Source organism: Notothenia rossii (genome assembly GCF_949606895.1).
Source record: "Notothenia rossii genome assembly, chromosome: 4".
In the NCBI taxonomy this organism is placed as follows: domain Eukaryota; kingdom Metazoa; phylum Chordata; class Actinopteri; order Perciformes; family Nototheniidae; genus Notothenia; species Notothenia rossii.
The window spans coordinates 62,642,145-62,659,383 of record NC_136902.1 but is presented as its reverse complement, the minus strand read 5'-3'; the positions used below and the strand labels follow the sequence as shown (position 1 = coordinate 62,659,383).

General features: G+C 42.8%; 1 long non-coding RNA gene across 1 annotated transcript in view; it reads left to right on the top strand.

Moving 5' to 3' along the window:
• Nucleotides 1-16,885, top strand: part of LOC307035976 — a 29,096-nt gene extending 12,211 nt beyond the window's left edge. The window contains exon 3 of the long non-coding RNA XR_013807253.1: nucleotides 14,930-16,885. This is a non-coding gene — a long non-coding RNA (uncharacterized lncRNA). The remainder of the gene's footprint in view (nucleotides 1-14,929) is intronic.
• The last annotated feature ends 354 nt before the right edge of the window (nucleotides 16,886-17,239 follow it).

Sequence of the window (17,239 nt, the reverse complement as noted above, 5' to 3'; positions counted from 1 at the left end):
AATAACAATAAACAATAGCCCATAACCCTGTAAGGCCTCCGGTTGTACTTGAAGCTATCCTAAAGAAGTCAGTAAATGTTTATTTTTTTTAAAAGACTACATTTACATAGACAAAAGGTCCTTTTGTTCAGCCTCACAATGCTATTGGGTAGTAAATTTGTTATAGGTCCTGCCCTCTGGCCATACACGCCAGGGATTTTGGGCCCCATGGAAATATATCACATTGGGCCCCACCACCAGGCCCAGGCCACGGCAACCAAGCACAATTGCTGCAACCACACCTCCAGAACCCAAACCACTTATTTATGCTTTAAATAACTCTACCTGTACAGGCTTGCATCTATCTTGTAGTCTAAAACTAACTGCACAATGTTTACTGACTCTGAGCTGTGAAAATATAACACTTATGGGGGGACAGGGCTGCTAAGTCTAGAGATGGATCTGTTGGTCCTGGCACCAGGGGGAGGGACTACTGATTTAGTATGAATAGCTGCTAAAAATGTACCTGCATTTACTAAATGTCAGCTAAAAGAGGAGTGAAATTAAAAACCTGTATAGATATTAACATTAGGCCTACTTAATGTCAGCTTACTAAAAAAAAAAACATAACAATTATTATTTACAATGGACTACGCGTAGGTAACAGAAACATTTCCACCACTCATAGACCACACCCACCTTTTCTTTGAAAATCTGGGTGACATACTGTCGCCCTTAAGTCCCTCTCTCATGTGTTTCTTTCCTTTCTTTTCTCTTTTGAAAGCCTGACTTTCTGAGTCGTTGAGACATGGTACACATGTAAGTACTAGCATCCCTGCTCCTAACATGCTCTCACTCTCTGCTAGAAAGTGCCGGCGGTGCTGCACCGCGTTTGGAAGCAGGACCAAACCATTAAATGTAAATAGAAGGGGGTGTACAGAGGCTTTGGATGATGAACTTTTGGAAGAAAATAAGTTAAACGAATTGTAGGTTTAGTGAGTACATTATCAATATAACGTGCTAGTATTAATGTTAATTATTGATGAATGATGAAAGGTTACGAAACATTTTTTTCTTAATGTTCTAAAATAGTTTGGGCCCCCGTGGTGAGGGTGTTTGGGATGGCCAATAGGGTGGCCAGGATTCAGCTGGGGGTGGCCCTCCGATGGTGGGTCGCGTTTGCCATTCGATCCAAAATTGTCGTTAATATATGTGACCCGCTCTATCGAAATCAGTCGGAAGTCGCAACGGCTAATTTCCAAATAAACGTGGATTTGCGTAAAACACTTTTTTACGTTCGGGTGTTTTGTTTGATTTTAAACAAACAAAGTCTTGGCTTTCAGAATATGTACATTTTATTTCCAAAATCACACGATAAATACATTTTTGAAGCTTTTAAAGGGAAGATGACAGGCACCTCTTACTCGCAATCTGCTCTTCCGCAGCGCCGCCCCCCCTCCCTCCGGCTGAAATTATGAACGTAAGGCGTATAGTAATCATAGATAACACGGCAGGGTCCGTTACAGTTTGTTTTCATCTGATTTCAATTAAACAAAGTTTTGGCTTTCAGAATATTAAACTGCATAATTACAAGCGGAGAACGGAGTAATCTAACGTAACAGCAGGCATAACAACAGCCGGTGTTTCTCGTGAGGGTTTTCCCCGGGAAACAAACGCAACACACACAAACACAAAATTACACAAACACACACACACGTATACACACACACACGCACACGTTTACACACACACACTCGCGAGCTTCCCTGAGGCAAGTAATCCAAACGAAAATATCTTCCCTCCCTAGTATTTTGATAATTTGCTCCGCTAATAATCAATCAGATCGATGGATTCCAGAGAAGAGAAAACTTTGAAGGCCTTTTTCTCAAAATGATGACTTGGTGAGTCATTATATAATGTGACATATTTTGTTTAATATTTAGAGTACAACAACAATCCTGATATCATTAGAAAGCTAGGAATATCCTCTTTCCAACAGTGTATACAACTCAAAATGTGTCTTCGGGTCAATGCGACTGATTTCGATAGAGCAGGTCACATATGGATGAGTGGGGGGGAAAACGGCTGGACACAGGCTGTGGGGGGACACCCGAGACCGGGCAGTGTCCCCGGTAGAAGGAACCGGGTGAAATAGCCAAAAAAATTGAAATGTATAAAACCAGGGAAAATAGGGGGGAAAGCGAAAAGAAAGTGTCCGAAAATAGGCACTCGTGAGGCGGGCAAAGTCCCCTGTCAACTCCCGTTACATTCCTCCATGGTCAATGGAGTCAACTTTTACGAGAACCAGGCTGGGGAGGTCAAAAGGGCTTGACCAAGGCCGACCCAAAGTGCATGGTAAGCGGATTTATCACCTCCGTGATGAGTCTCCATTGTGATTTGAAAACTTCCATCAGACGAGTCCTTCAGGGGGCGGGAAAAAAACAGAGTTCGTCAGAATCGTCACTTCCTGTCCTGACAGTCGAGCCTGCACCGGAACTGTCCTGAGAGTGGAGGCCTGCAAGCAGACCCCTCTCGAAGTCTTTGCGGTGTGTTCCAGAAACATGGCCAAGACGCAGGAGACGTGAGACGACGTGAGACGACGTGAGACGACGTGAGACGACGTGAGACGACGTGAGACGACGTGAGACGACGTGAGGCGACGTGAGGCGACGTTCCATCGGGACGTGTTCTTTGGTGTCAGTTTGGTGTGTAAGGACCTTATATATATATATTTTTAAGTTTTTCTTCCATTAGAGTGAAAGAAAACATGGAAGCAAAATAGACCAAAATAACGTGTACAAGTACATGAAAAACTATATTTGTGCCTGTAATGTCCTGCCTTAAACAGTAACTTCATCATTTTGATTGTTAGCTGCTCATTTAATTACTATTAATTGTAATAGTTTGTTGTCTGCTCTTGTGCTTAGTGAATACTAAAGAAGACCATTGTCTCTGTGTTAACTGATTATTTTTGTAGAATGCTGTTGAGTATTAAACAATTGTGTGAGTGTGAGGGTATTAAAATAAATTGGTCAGTAAGTCAGAGATGTGCAATTATATTTAAGTTTTTGTTTTAAAAATGTTTTTATAAATGATTATGGGAAGTGCCCTTTTTCTCACTTGAACTCCTGCCCCCCAAAATGTCTTTGCACGTCCCTGGGAACAATCATGGTGGAGCCTCGTCTGCAGAGAGAGCGAGCTACAGCAGGGCCAAAGGAACAAAGGTTAGAGAGTGGAGACAAAGCTGGAGACGGATGTGGATAAGAGCTGTTGTTAGCTTAAAATTGTAAGACAGAAGCACTATTCCTTTTTTGAGTGATTTTGTTGAAACCAACACCAAGGGGAAATAAAATAAAGTAAAATGGAAGAATATAAGGGAAGATACTCCGATATACTGTACTAAATGTATGACTCACTCGCTGAGTGTTTAAAGGACAATCCTTAACAATGTAACCCTGCTTAATTTAGCATTTACACAAAGTGGGTTTAGAGCAGGGGTGCCCAACCTTTTTTTAATCAAGAGCTACTTTTAAAATGGCCAGTCTGCCGAGATCTACCAGTCCAAATAGAGAGGGGGGGGGGTGCTAGCGACCTGTCAACTGGGGGGGGGCCTCCCTGCGGGGAAACGGCGGACCTCTGTCGGTGCAACTTCAATGATGCCTTTTAAAGACATAAAAAATGAAGGGCGGTGACGGCCGTCAGCGAATCGAGCCGGCCCTTGACGACCGGCTGTTCTGTGATTCTCTAGATTCTCCAGATGGCCAGTCCGCAGAGGATGGAAAATACATACCGGAAGTTAAAAAAAAGACATGCAACGGGGCGGTGTTCCCACGGGAAACAAAACTTAACATTTTAAATGAAACAATCTCATCTCTTAAAATGCACAACTTATTATGAATTACAAATTCACAAACTTATAATTATGTATTCACATGTTTAACTCTGTTATATGCACGCAACGAACAGGGCAGAATTAGGAGGGAATTCCGTCTCGTAGCGTTTGTGCACCGTTTTGAAATTCCGCTCCTAAATTACCCTTCTTCGGTAAAGCCACGCTCGCATTGCAGATGAGACAGATGGACTTTGAATTGGAATAAACAAAAAAATAATCATCCTCCCAATCTGAGTGAAAATGATATATTTTGGGCTTTTTTGCTTCTGCCATAATTGCGGTCTTGCGTGTGTGCGGACTGTCACTCCTGTTGACACGGGCCGTTTCTCAATGTTGAGTATACCTGCTGCAGAGCCACTATTTCAAGTATACTATGTCATCGAGTGGCGCCGAATGCTGTGCATTTGAAATGGTGTCACTACCCGGGGCCCTTCTCACTTCTCTTATTTTTCATTTCCTCACTCCTCGGTCTCGGTCTCACCGGAAGTTGATTTGTCTGCGCCATCTTGAGTAGCGTCCCAATGGCCTTATATTTTGTCGGAGGAGCGAGGAGCGATAATGGAGGAGCTATAATCGAGTAGACCATCCTCCGATGAAATCCTCAGACACTCGCCCCTCCCCTTACTGTGTATCGCTCACTGATTGGACGATGCAGTGCATGCACTGATGTGATGCTTCTTGACATGAGAGCAGTTTCCCAGCGGAGTGAAGAAAATACAGTAGGGCCTGGCTCATTTCGTGGCATCTGCAGGCAGTGGCAAGTACTTCCGGCATCTGCCACAGAGGCCGCTACTCCGTGGTATCTGTGGCAAGTATATGCCACAGATGTGGTATCTGTGGCAAGTATATGCCACAGATGCCACAACTTGCCGTGGCAAGTATATGCCACAACCATGCCACAACTTGCCGTGGCAAGTATATGCCACAACTTGCCGAGGCAAGTAAATGCCACAAGTTAAGAGAAGGTTTATGGTAGCTGCCACTCGCCTTCCGTGGCAAATGCTGATATTTAAACCCGTATTTATCGCGTAAAATGTCGCTGTTTTGGCATGACTTTATCGGACTGATCTGTACACAAGACTGATGATCTGTTACTGATGGTCCGATCTCTATTTTTCAAAAAGATTAAACATTATATGTTCTATAGATTTTACTTGGAGAACGTGGTTTGTTAAAATAAATAAACGTGCTATTTTTATGATAATACTCAAGATATATTATTAGTAAGTTGACAAGATCTAACATTGTTGACCAGAGGTGGGAAATAGGCTAACTTGTATACTCAAGTAGCCTACTGTACTTGTGATTTAGAAATAGCCTACTTGTCGGATGAGATTGATGAGCATGACTCAGCGTTCTGTCAAGAACTCGAACAATATAAATTGTTCGCCAGTTTCAAAACGCAATAAAAGGGTGGATAAAAAAGCATGCATTGTGTCTTGATTTTTAATATACTGTCATGATTGTCTTAACGGAATAACATGGTTTGTTTAGATTCACTGATATCAATATAAGAATAATAAGAATAAGAATAATCTGAATCATTTAAATAAAAATGTTCAACCAGAATTAAAATATTAAACAACAAAACAGATACAATGACATTAATCTGTTTATTAACAACGAAAATAATACAAATTAAGTACATATGCCTGGATTTAAAATAACACATTTATACATGTGTACAATCAAATATAACTGTCCTTTGCCCCATTTATAAAATATAAATCTTAGCATCTCACTAGCATTGGCAACTGCAATCAGTTACAGCTGCCCTAAGTCTGTAGCCAAGTCTAATAACACCATTGTACACGTTGCTGTGTCAATACAGATATTTATTTTTTAATTATTTGTCTTTACTAGTAACAATACACCTGGTTATCGTAGCAAGCAGTGGAAACTCTCCTCAAGAAGCGACAATTGCCAAGAGCTTGCGTTGCAACGCTCACTTGCCAATATTTCTTTTTTTATTACAATATAGGCCTATGTTTAGCCTACTATCATAGATATAGCACGTTGGTTTATTTTAGCAAACCACATAGGCTATTCCAAGTAAAATTGAATATAAATGATATTTTATTATCTTTTTGAAATATAGAGATCGCACATCAGTCCTGTGTACAGATCAGTCCGATAAAGTCATGCCTAAACAGCGACATTTTACACGATAAATACGAGTTTAAATATCAGCATTTGCCACGGAAGGCAAGTGGCAGCTACCGTAAAACTTCTCTTAACTCTGGCATCTTGTGGCAACTCCCGTTCAGCATGCGCAAATGCCACGGCAAGTTGTGGCATATACTTGCCACGGCAAGTTGTGGCATATGCTTGCCAAGGCAAGTTGTGGCATCTGTGGCATTTACTTGCCACGGCAAGTTGTGGCATATACTTGCCACGGCAAGTTGTGGCATCTGTGGCATATACTTGCCACAGATGCCACAGAGTAGTGGCCTCTGTGGGAGATGCCACAAATGCCAAGGCACATGCCACGGCGAGTAGTAGCAACACTCATTGTGTTGTAGTATGATAAATAAAATAACATTGTACCTTGAAAATCAATGCATTCGTTCATTTGACACGTTGGTGGTTTTAGGTAGGCTATACAGCGACCCCTGGCGGTTCTAGTGTGAAGTAAAAGTAGAAGTAGCCAACCTAAATGTTGGAATACTCTGTTACAAGTAAAAGTCATGCATTAAAACAGGGGTGGGGAACCTCCGGCCCCCGGGCCTTATAAGGCCCGCGAGACCATTTGCTACGGCCCTCGAGGTAATTTATAAACACACGCAAAAGAGAAAAAAATTAAGGAAATCTAGACCGCAAAAAAATTAAACAAGCGAGTGCCTGTTTTTCCTGGCCAAGGTCAGGGTCCTTGAACACAACACGAGCCTAAGTGTCATCACGTGGTATATGTCTCGTCTGACAGGGGTGCAGTTCTTCTGACGGAGAGCACCAGAGCATCGTACCCATAAGGAGCCGGACACATGCCGCAGTATTTTCGTGGCTGTGTCTTTAGTTGTAATCCCAGTGGCGATCTGTTCATCTGTCATACTGATCATACAGTCAATAACTTTGTTGTTATTAGCATCTGGTTAGCTAGCTATGCTAACGAATATAAGAAACTTGTTCTACAACCAGTGAGGTAAAGGCACATCTTTATATGACCCTTATAGTTATAAAAAAACAAGATAATAAAGTAAACAGGTATAAAATACTATATGACAGTAAAAACATTTTTGTATTAATAAACAAGAATACAGTTTGAAAGGGGAGTGATTTGTAAAATATCCATAAAGAAAAATAAATCTGCTCACAGTTCTGTTTCATATTGATGTTGAGAGATCTATCCATAGATCTCCTAATGTTGCTCTCAAAGTGCACCAGATTGATGCTTTTAACTTCAACATTTAAAAAAAAATCAGTCTTGTGTACAGATCAGTCCGATAAAGTCATGCCAAAACAGCGACATTTTACGTGATAAATACGGGTTTAAATATCAGCATTTGCCACGGAAGGCGAGTGGCAGCTACCGTAAACCTTCTCTTAACTCTTAACAGTGGCATTTACTTGCCACGGCAAGTTGTGGCATATACTTGCCACGGCAAGTTGTGGCATATATAAATTGTGGCATATACTTGCCACGGCAAGTTGTGGCATCTGTGGCATATACTTGCCACAGATACCACATCTGTGGCATATACTTGCCACAGATACCACGGAGTAGCGGCCTGCGTGGCAGATGCCGGAAGTACTTGCCACTGCCCGCAGATACCACGAAATGCGCTTGCTGTCTCTCAGAAAATACATGAACCTCACGGGAGTCACTCCTCAGTTTATACCGTCTTTTGTTTCAATTAATGTATCATTTAGTTACAAATATGTGATATATCTGAACAACAAAGTGGTCAAAAATCATTTTATTCATTTTTTGGAAACATTTTCATGATTGCTTTTTTCGTTTTATATTTTCATTTATTGTCATTTCCATTCAGTCAGTCATTAAGTGCTATTTAAAATGTTAATTTGCTACATATCCAAACAAACAAAGTGTGCAATCCAATTAATGTTAATCTAACTGGGTTTTGATAGATAACATACTCTTTTTCTTCTCTCAATTATTTTATTTATTTTGTGCACTCTAATCAATATTAATCAAACTATTGTTCGTTTATACATTTTATGAATGGCGTTTATCTTTTTTGAGAATTAGTTCTTATTTTATTTATTTGGGTCTACAACAGATGATACAAATATTTGTGTCAGTAAATGTGTACTAACAGAGGCGGGGGTGTGTGTTGAAATAACGGGGACAGAGCTGGCTGCTGTCAGACGATCAGCTGTGCAGCGTCATCACAAACGGATGTTGCTTCACGTGGCGCTCCGGAGGAAAGGACGTCCCATTGCCCATTAAAACTCATTTCCCTGCTTCTCGTGGTTTCCTTGCGTCTCTCCATGCTTCCCTGGTGGGAGGGACTAGTCACAGGGAAACTACGCAAGTGAGGGACGCAAGGAATCCATTTAACCAAAGTGAGAATCTGATCTGTCCCCCTGCCCGATCTGTACTGCGCATGTGCGAGATGGTCCGCCATATTGGACAACTCCGGACGGCTAGGACACTTGACACAGTGGCTTTTGGCAAAGCACAAAAAGAAAAAACGAGAGAGAGAGATTAGTTATTGTTATTACAACGTGACTTCACTATTATTTAACAACTCTTTTTATTGGGTTCTTTTATTTGGGGTTGAGTACATTGTCAGAATAAGTGAGAAATGAATTTAACTTCTGTTAGACAGCTATCATACTCAGACCCGGCGCCAGAACAAATCTAAAGGGAGGGCATATGATTTTCATGGGAGGGCACACAAAACCGTCATGTGCTGCGGGCCTGCGGCACAATATATAACAGCAAGGCCAAAAGCATTGCGTAAAGACGCACACTTATTGCAAATACATGCGCAAATAAAGGGCAACATAGAAACCACTTTTGAAACATTGTGTGCGTGGCAGCAAAAACACTGGTAAATCACGAGCAAGGCACACTGGTTGAGGATGGCAGCTTCCTCATCGTTGCACTCGGAGAGAAATAGTAGAGACGGAGACGATTAACTGTTTAGTTGGGCATGGTTTATTTTCCTATGCACTGCAGGTGCATCCTTTCGCTCAGCCGAGCTAACTTAGAACATTATTTTGGCCAACTCTGCATCTTTGTGCAGCGTATACTCAAAAAGCGATAGGAAGAGCCCACTGCCTGACTCGGACATGCTGTGGAGTGAATCTTGGTCACCTCTAAGAGGGAGTTGGTAGACAGCTAAAAAAGCTATAATATCAACGACAGCTGACACGTAATAACGGTTCCGTGCCAGCTGATCTGCACCAAAGTAATAATTTCCTTATTTGTTTTCTCGCGTATCTGTCTCTCTCTCCACAAACTCTCACATGAAATGTGTTCTTTTGATGGTGCATGTCTTAGCAGTCCTTTATCAGTCTGTAATGCGTGTTTCCAGTCGCAAAAACCTTTGACAGTAAAAGCCGCATCAGATGAAGACGTATTTACTTTAAACTGTCTACAGGGAAAACAAAAGGTTTTAACGAATATTCAAGCCATGGTCTGTTGTTGTACCATGCAGTGGCAAAAGTGCACTTCTTTCCTGAAAAAAATCTCCCTGGATAACGATCCAGTTTTCACCTGGTTGGGTTTTAATTTTTTTTTAAATATAATATTAAATATATTTTTTAGATGTTATAAATAATAAAAAACGTGTTAATTGGGGGAGGGCAGGAATGTCAAATGGAAGGACCTGGCCCTGTCTAACAGAAGTTACATCCATTTCTCACTTATTCTGACAATGTACTTAACCCCAAATAAAAGAACCCAATGAAAAGAGTTGTTAAATAATAGTGAAGTCACGTTGTAATAACAATAACTCATCTCTCTCGGTTCTTTTTGTGCTTTGCCAAAAGCCACTGTGTCAAGTGTCCTACATGGATTGCCGTACGGAGTTGTCAAATATGGCGGACCATTTTGCACATGCACAGTACAGATCGGGCAGGGGGACAGATCGGGTAGTGACACATGCATTCAGGGCCAATCCCAAACCACGCCCTACACCCTACCCCTACACACTCCCCCTCCGTGAAGGAGTGAACTCCGTGGAGTGACACATGAGGCTCCCTCCTGTCAGATGGAGGGAGTAAATAGAGTGGCGAAGTGGGACCTTATTGAAGTCAATAGAGTGAAAACGTATCTTTCGATCCCGTTTGAATTGTGCCATGAATTACACATATGATGTTTGTCAATCTTAAAAAATAATTTCCATGTCAAAAAAGTCACAGTTTGTCTTAAAACTGTTGAAATATAAGACTATGAAAAATACGCAACTAGAAAGAATATAAATCCCAGAGTCGCGTACATTAACGTTACACATTACACTCGTGTTACTCACCGAAACCTTGTATAGACAAGTTTACGCGCCAAAACACGGGTAGCGCCATAACCCTACACAAATGCACTTCATTTCCGCCGGAAGTCTTTTGCACAGCGTCTGTCGGTGTAAACCGGTGTAAACAGTCAGACAGGCACTGGTGTAAACACAGCGATTTCGATGCTAACAGTGATGCTAGCTTGGGAACATGATTCTACTTCTTTGACTGGAGATGGCGTTACTCTCCCCCACCCGAATTCAGTGCAAAACTGGGAGGATAACATGACGACGTGGCCCAGCATAACGTACAGCAAAATTTGCTCCTACTTCGTTCAATCCATGGCAATAGATGGAAAAGCAATGGACAGTCTGAAGGCATATCATAAGGCTGCGCACATTCTACTTTGCCCACATGCTCCCGAAAATTGTTGACGATTTTGTTGAGGGAAGGTTACAGTTCTGCAGTAAATATCTCAGCATTTTAAAACCAAAATAAACTGCCTTATTTAGGTCATGCCCACAGGAGCCAACAGTTGTCTGTTGTTTACATAATGCACAATTTACATGATCTCTTTATGCTGTGCAATATATCATATGTGCCTGTACTGTTTGAGTGAAAATAAAGTTTGATGTAATTTAATTTCATTATTGCACTGTTATTGCATTATTGCATTTCATATGTTCCTTAGAGTGCTACAATTTCTTTTAACACAGTTCATCATTCATATTAAGCTCATACTGTACATAAATAACACTGAATTAATTAATTGTTGAGAGGAAACTAAAGAAATGGCTTCAACAAGAAAGATCACATGTTTAATCCTAACAGGTATTACAAATTAAAATATAAAAGCAGCCCACACAATTACATCACTATGAAAATATTCATATATAATATTAAAAAATACAATGCATGCAGTATTTGTTGTGTTTATCTGTATTTAATGAACAACATGGCTGGGTGCTGGGTGCTGGTTTGTGGTCGTAGCACTCTCTATCTAACCACTCGTTCAGGTGCTTTCTCGAGTGATTGCAACCAACTACCGCACACGTAGTTCCCGAACCACTTTTCTTCATGTTGTAATTGTTATATCCTCTTTGTCTCTGCGATATCAGTGCTTTGTCGGCACAACGGAGCTAGCTAGCAAAACAAACCCAGTCCGCCAAAACGGAAGTGCATTGCATCGAAGGGAGGAGTTCAGGATGTAGAGCGGAAACGGCTCAATAACTTGTGTATAGTCGGTCCGCAACCGACTAACTCCCCTTTTGTGTATGTACAGTTCTCAACATGGCCAGACTTGTAGTGATTTTCACCTCTTTTAATACTTTTCACTTCATTCTGAAAGAAAGAGGTGAAATGTGCTAACGTGACAGCCATTCGTGGCACAATTCAAACGGAATCAAAAGATAATCTTTCTCTCTCCATTGACTTCAATACATGATTTTTCAGAAATAAGGTCCCATGGAGGTCTCCCATGGAGGGACTTCGCCACTCTATACAGCGGCAAGCTTTGGGACAAACTCCCCTCTCTCCAGCAGAAACAGGAAATGCCGTAACTGTATGTAACAACGGTTTCAAATCAGCATCTCTTTGACAAAAAATTCAAATGAATAACTAAATTAAAACTCCTAACATCTTTAATTGTGTTACTTTTTTGTAAAGCTCTTTTAGTTTTAAACTTGATGTTTATAAGCTTCTTAGTTTTTGCAACAGTCTGTAAATATACACAACTTTATAATAAAATGCACACATTTACCTTTTTCTAGACTAAATTTAGGTATACGATCCTAAGTTAAAAACATATGAGGTTATCATGAGGTTGTTAACATCACAGTTTATCAGTGGATGTTTGCTGGAACTACTTGTAAACAGCGTGTTTCCTGACGGACACATACAGCGTTGAGACCGGTCAGGTAGAGACCGGTCTCAAGTCAGCACCGATGCAGACTCGCTGTTTGAGGGCTTGATAGCCCACTCCCCCTCCACACCGCTCTTAAGTACTGTTCCAAACTCGTTGGTTTGGAACAGTACTTAATATGGGGGACTGTCCGCGCAAACGCGCAAACTAAGGGGTGGTGTGTAGGGGTAGGGTGTAGGGGGCGGTTTGGGATTGGGCCTTAAACAGTCCTTCGGCGCCACTCAATGACGTAGTATACTTGAAATAGTGGCTCTGCAGCAGGTTTACTCAACATTGAGAAACGGCCACGGACAATGTCAGCTAACTAGTGCCCACTGCCCACCAGCCACGCCCGACACATGGGGTCACGCTAATCTTAAAGCTTTGATGCGTTCAACTGCATTATTCTGGCACAGGAAGATTATGTCATAGGACATTAACGATAAAACAGAATATTTTTTTTCTATTTTTAGACACATCTCGCGATCGACTGGGAATCCCCCCGGCACCCCTGGTTTAGAGGATTCATGGTGCCTTGTACTATCATATAAGACTGAAAAAAACAGTCAATGTATTGTGTACGTGCAGGGCCGCCCCTCCCTACATTGCCTCATCTAATGCTCAAATACGGCGCAATTATGTGCTCCGCGGTTACCCCCCTGCAAGGCTCCGGCTAACTAACAGTTCACGTGCATATAATGGCATGAAACACCTTTGCGTGGAGCCACAAGTTGGCCAGGGGCAGCCCTGTGTATGTGGTAATACTAAACTCATGATCCAATGATAAAATACATTTTGAGGAAAAATTGTCTATTAATTGTATCAAAAACTGGGGTGTATTTCATACAAGAACAAGGATTGACGATTTAACGTCATTTTGCAACACAAGGTTGCATACAGTATGTTGGTATCATTGTCCATTATGGTACACCAAAAACAAAACATTACATAATAGAACAGTATAGAAACAGAAGTGCCTTTATTCACTTTAAATTTGCAACAGGATGAAACAAAACAAAACGGCGAACTATGTTGAAATATAACAACATTGGCACATAAAAAGGGATATCGGGGAAACATTGGCAAACAACTTAAACCAATTGCAGCGCTCCCCTGTGACCGCCAGTTCATGCATTTGTACTACACATGATGATGCAAGTAACTCGCATTTATAGATCTAATGGGCTCATAGCCGCAATGCACTCATAGTGCCAAAAAAGAGAGGCGCTTTTAATCCGGCCTGAGTTTACATGTCAACCCAGAGTAAGAACATCTGAATGACGATCCGCCTCTGAGGAGGGGGCATTATCGTCTGTGCAATGCGTCCCCTCTGTGCTGAAAATGAAATTGTCTGATGAGCAAGATTTACCTTTGTGGTGTCGCGGCCCCTGGTCGGGCGCTGAGAGTCGGGGTGGCAGTGTCATCTGCCCATGCTGCCGGGGCGCCTCCAATTTACACTCCGAGCCGCTCTGCATTTCAAAGGATCGGCGCCGGCCCCCTGTTATGGCGTATTTCCACAACACGGCCTCGCTCGGCCTCGCTCGGTATGGCTAGGCCTCGTTAGGACTGGCTCACTTTATGGCGCATTTCCATTACAGTTTAGGAACTGGGGTAGTATCTATAGTAACGCAGTGTAGGCGGAGCCGTGACGTCATCTTCAATGAGAGCCCCAGAAAAACGACACAGCCATTAGCTGTTTGCCCTCAGAGCTCACAGCTCCTCATATCTGTTCAGAAACTAGACAAAAGTTAAACAAGTCCAAACCACAGACTGTCTGTGTCATGGCGAATACAGTTGCTGGTTTATTTATGTCTGTATAGGCTGTTGTTGTGAGTGTGGACGGTCGGAGCATTTACAACGTTAGCTTAGCCAATTTCCATTTAGACAACACGCATTTTAAAAGGTTTTTCGCCTGCCGTCTGTCTGTAGACTTGTCAAAGCATTAATTCATGGTTTTTACTAACCCTATTTAGAGGCAATGGATGTCCACTCTCGGGAGACGTCCGACAGTGGTGTGGTTACCCAAAGTGACAGACCTAATTTTAACCAGGAAAAGGGTTTGAAACGTTGGGAAAAGTGGTGTAAATAGAGGCAGAGTGAACCCGTGAACCCAGAGAGCAGGCTGTGCAGAAAATGTAAAAAAGTATCTGAAAATAGTGCCTCATAATGCGGGTAGAGTCCCCTGTCAACTCCCCTCACATTCATCCAGGGTCAAAATGTGTCAGAGTAATTTTTTTGAGAACCATGAAAAAGGGCTAAAAGTGTTAAAATGTATCCGAAAATAGTGCCTCATAAGGAGGATAGAGTCCCCTGTCGACTCCCCTTACATTCCTCCAGAGACCAGTTCAAAAACTTAAAATTTGGTAAGAACCATGCTGGGGGGTCTTTGGGCACCAAATGTATCCGAGCCAGAGTGCACATGAGGTGGATGCATTCCTCCATGAAGTGAGACAGCCGTTTTTTTTCTGAGTCAAAAACCGGGTTTCCGATTTCGTGCAGACAGTAGTCTGAAATTGATGAACACATTTTTTTGATGGAGAAGGGGAGGCTTTGATTCCCCTCTCCGTTGTAAGTTGCAACGGGGGAGTGGAAAAATGTCCGGGGCTTCGGCCCGAAGCGCCGAATGGTTGAGCACTTTTGAGCCCCTTCTCCGTTGGCACTCCGTTTTTTTTTTTAAAACTTCATGTTTGATTATTTTAACATAATTGACCGTTTTATTTATTTTGTTCTTCTTTCCACAGGTGGGGGCGCATGGCAGGCCGCCTATGAGTTCCCAAATTCGGCCTGGAACCTCCAGGATTTGTGGGATAAGCTCCATAAACTGACAAAGTCACCCAGAAATGTCCCTTTTATAGCCCAAACATATATAATACAAATACATTTAAATCGTAAAAGGTACAATGGTGCTCCCAATTACCCGGAATTTGATTTATATAGCCCCATGATCCATCCATCCATCCATCTTCTCCCGCTTATCCGTGGTCGGGTCGCGGAGGTAGCAGTTCCAGCAGAGAGCCCCAAACTTTCTTTTCCCTGGCCACATCAACCAGCTCTGACTGGGGGATCCCAAGGCGCTCCCAGGCCAGCGAAGAGATATAATCCCTCCATCTGGTTCTAGGTCTACCCCTTGGTCTCTTCCCAGCTGGACGTGCCTGGAACACCTCCCTAGGGAGGCGCCCAGGTGGCATCCTAACTAGGTGCCCGAACCACCTCAACTGGCTCCTTTCGACGCGAAGGAGGAGCGGTTCAACTCCGAGTCCCTCCCGGATGACCGAACTTCTCACCTTATCCCTAAGGGAGACACCAGCCACCCTGCGGAGAAAACCCATCTCGGCCGCTTGTACCCGCGATCTCGTTCCTTCGGTCATGACCCATCCTTCATGACCATAGGTGAGGGTAGGAACGAAAATGGCGCGGTAGACAGAGAGCTTTGCCTTCTGGCTCAGCTCCCTTTTCGTCACAACGGTGCGGTAAAGCGACTGCAGTACCGCTCCCGCTGCTCCGATTCTCCGACCCATCTCACGCTCCATTGTTCCCTCACTCGAGAACAAGACCCAGAGATACTTGAACTCCTTCACTTGGGGTAAGGACTCATTCCCTACTTGGAGTGGACAGTCCATCGGTTTCCTGCTGAGAACCATGGCCTCAGATTTGGAGGTGCTGATCCTCATCCCAGCCGCTTCACACTCGGTTGCGAACCGATCCAGTGAGTGCTGAAGGTCGCAGACCGATGAAGCCATCAGAACCACATCATCTGCAAAAAGCAGTGGTGCAATCCTTAGTCCACCGAACTGCAGACCCCCTCCCCCACGACTACGCCTCGAAATCCGATCCATGTATATTACAAACAGGATTGGTGACAAAGCGCAGCCCTGGCGGAGGCCAACCCTCACCTGAAATGGGTCCGACTTACTGCCGAGGACCCGGACACAGCTCTCGCTTTGGGAGTACAGAGATTGGATGAGTAGAGACCCCCTCACCCCATACTCCTGCAGCACCTCCCACAGTGACTCCCTGGGAACCCGGTCATACGCCTTCTTCAAGTCTACAAAACACATGTAGACTGGATAAGCGTACTCCCAGGCCCCCTCCAGGATCCTTGCGAGAGTAAAAAGCTGATCCGTCGTTCCACGACCAGGACGGAATCCGCGTTGTTCCTCCTCAATCTGAGGTTCGACAATCGGCCTGACCCTCCTTTCGAGTACCCTAGAGCAGAGGTTCTCAATTGTTTTTCAGCCAAGGACCCCTTACAAGATAGAGAATACACCAAGGACCCCCTCATTCTGATTTGTGATTTTGGGCTATATAAATAAAAATTGACTTGACTTGACTCGACATGTATGTCCCTTGGAATAATCTGATGTTGCCTATTTTTTACACTTCTATAGTCTTAGTTATGTGAAAGAAGAACACAAGAGCAATGTATTAGAAATATATTAGATATGTATTCAAAATATTTGCACCATCTCAACACAGAATACCCATAAAACAATCAATCAATTAGCTGCAAGTAATACTGTACCTAAACAAAATATCAAAGGGAAATCAAGAGAAAAGTGATCATTTGAAGTGCATTTCAGAACACACACACACCACACACACACACACACACACACACACACACACACACACACACACACACACACACACACACACACACACACACACACACAAAGATAACACATCAAGTGTTTCACTCTTAGTTAAAATTAAATGATTTATAAAAGTCTAATAACAAAATAAATGCAGGCTATAAACAATTGAACACATGCCTGCATTGCAACATATATCAAGTAAATTGCAAAACAACTGCAACTGCATTGCTACAATCCCAAACCACTACTTGTAATGGCAGCCAGCTCTGGACACTATTGGAGTGATGCAAGGCAGTCCATGAAGCTGATTGCTTCTCTCTGCAAGTGAAGACACACATATCAAACTAAATCAATAAATGCAACATACAGTATCTGACATTTCTGTTGCTCACACACACACACACACACACACACACACACACACACACACACACACACACACACACACACACACAC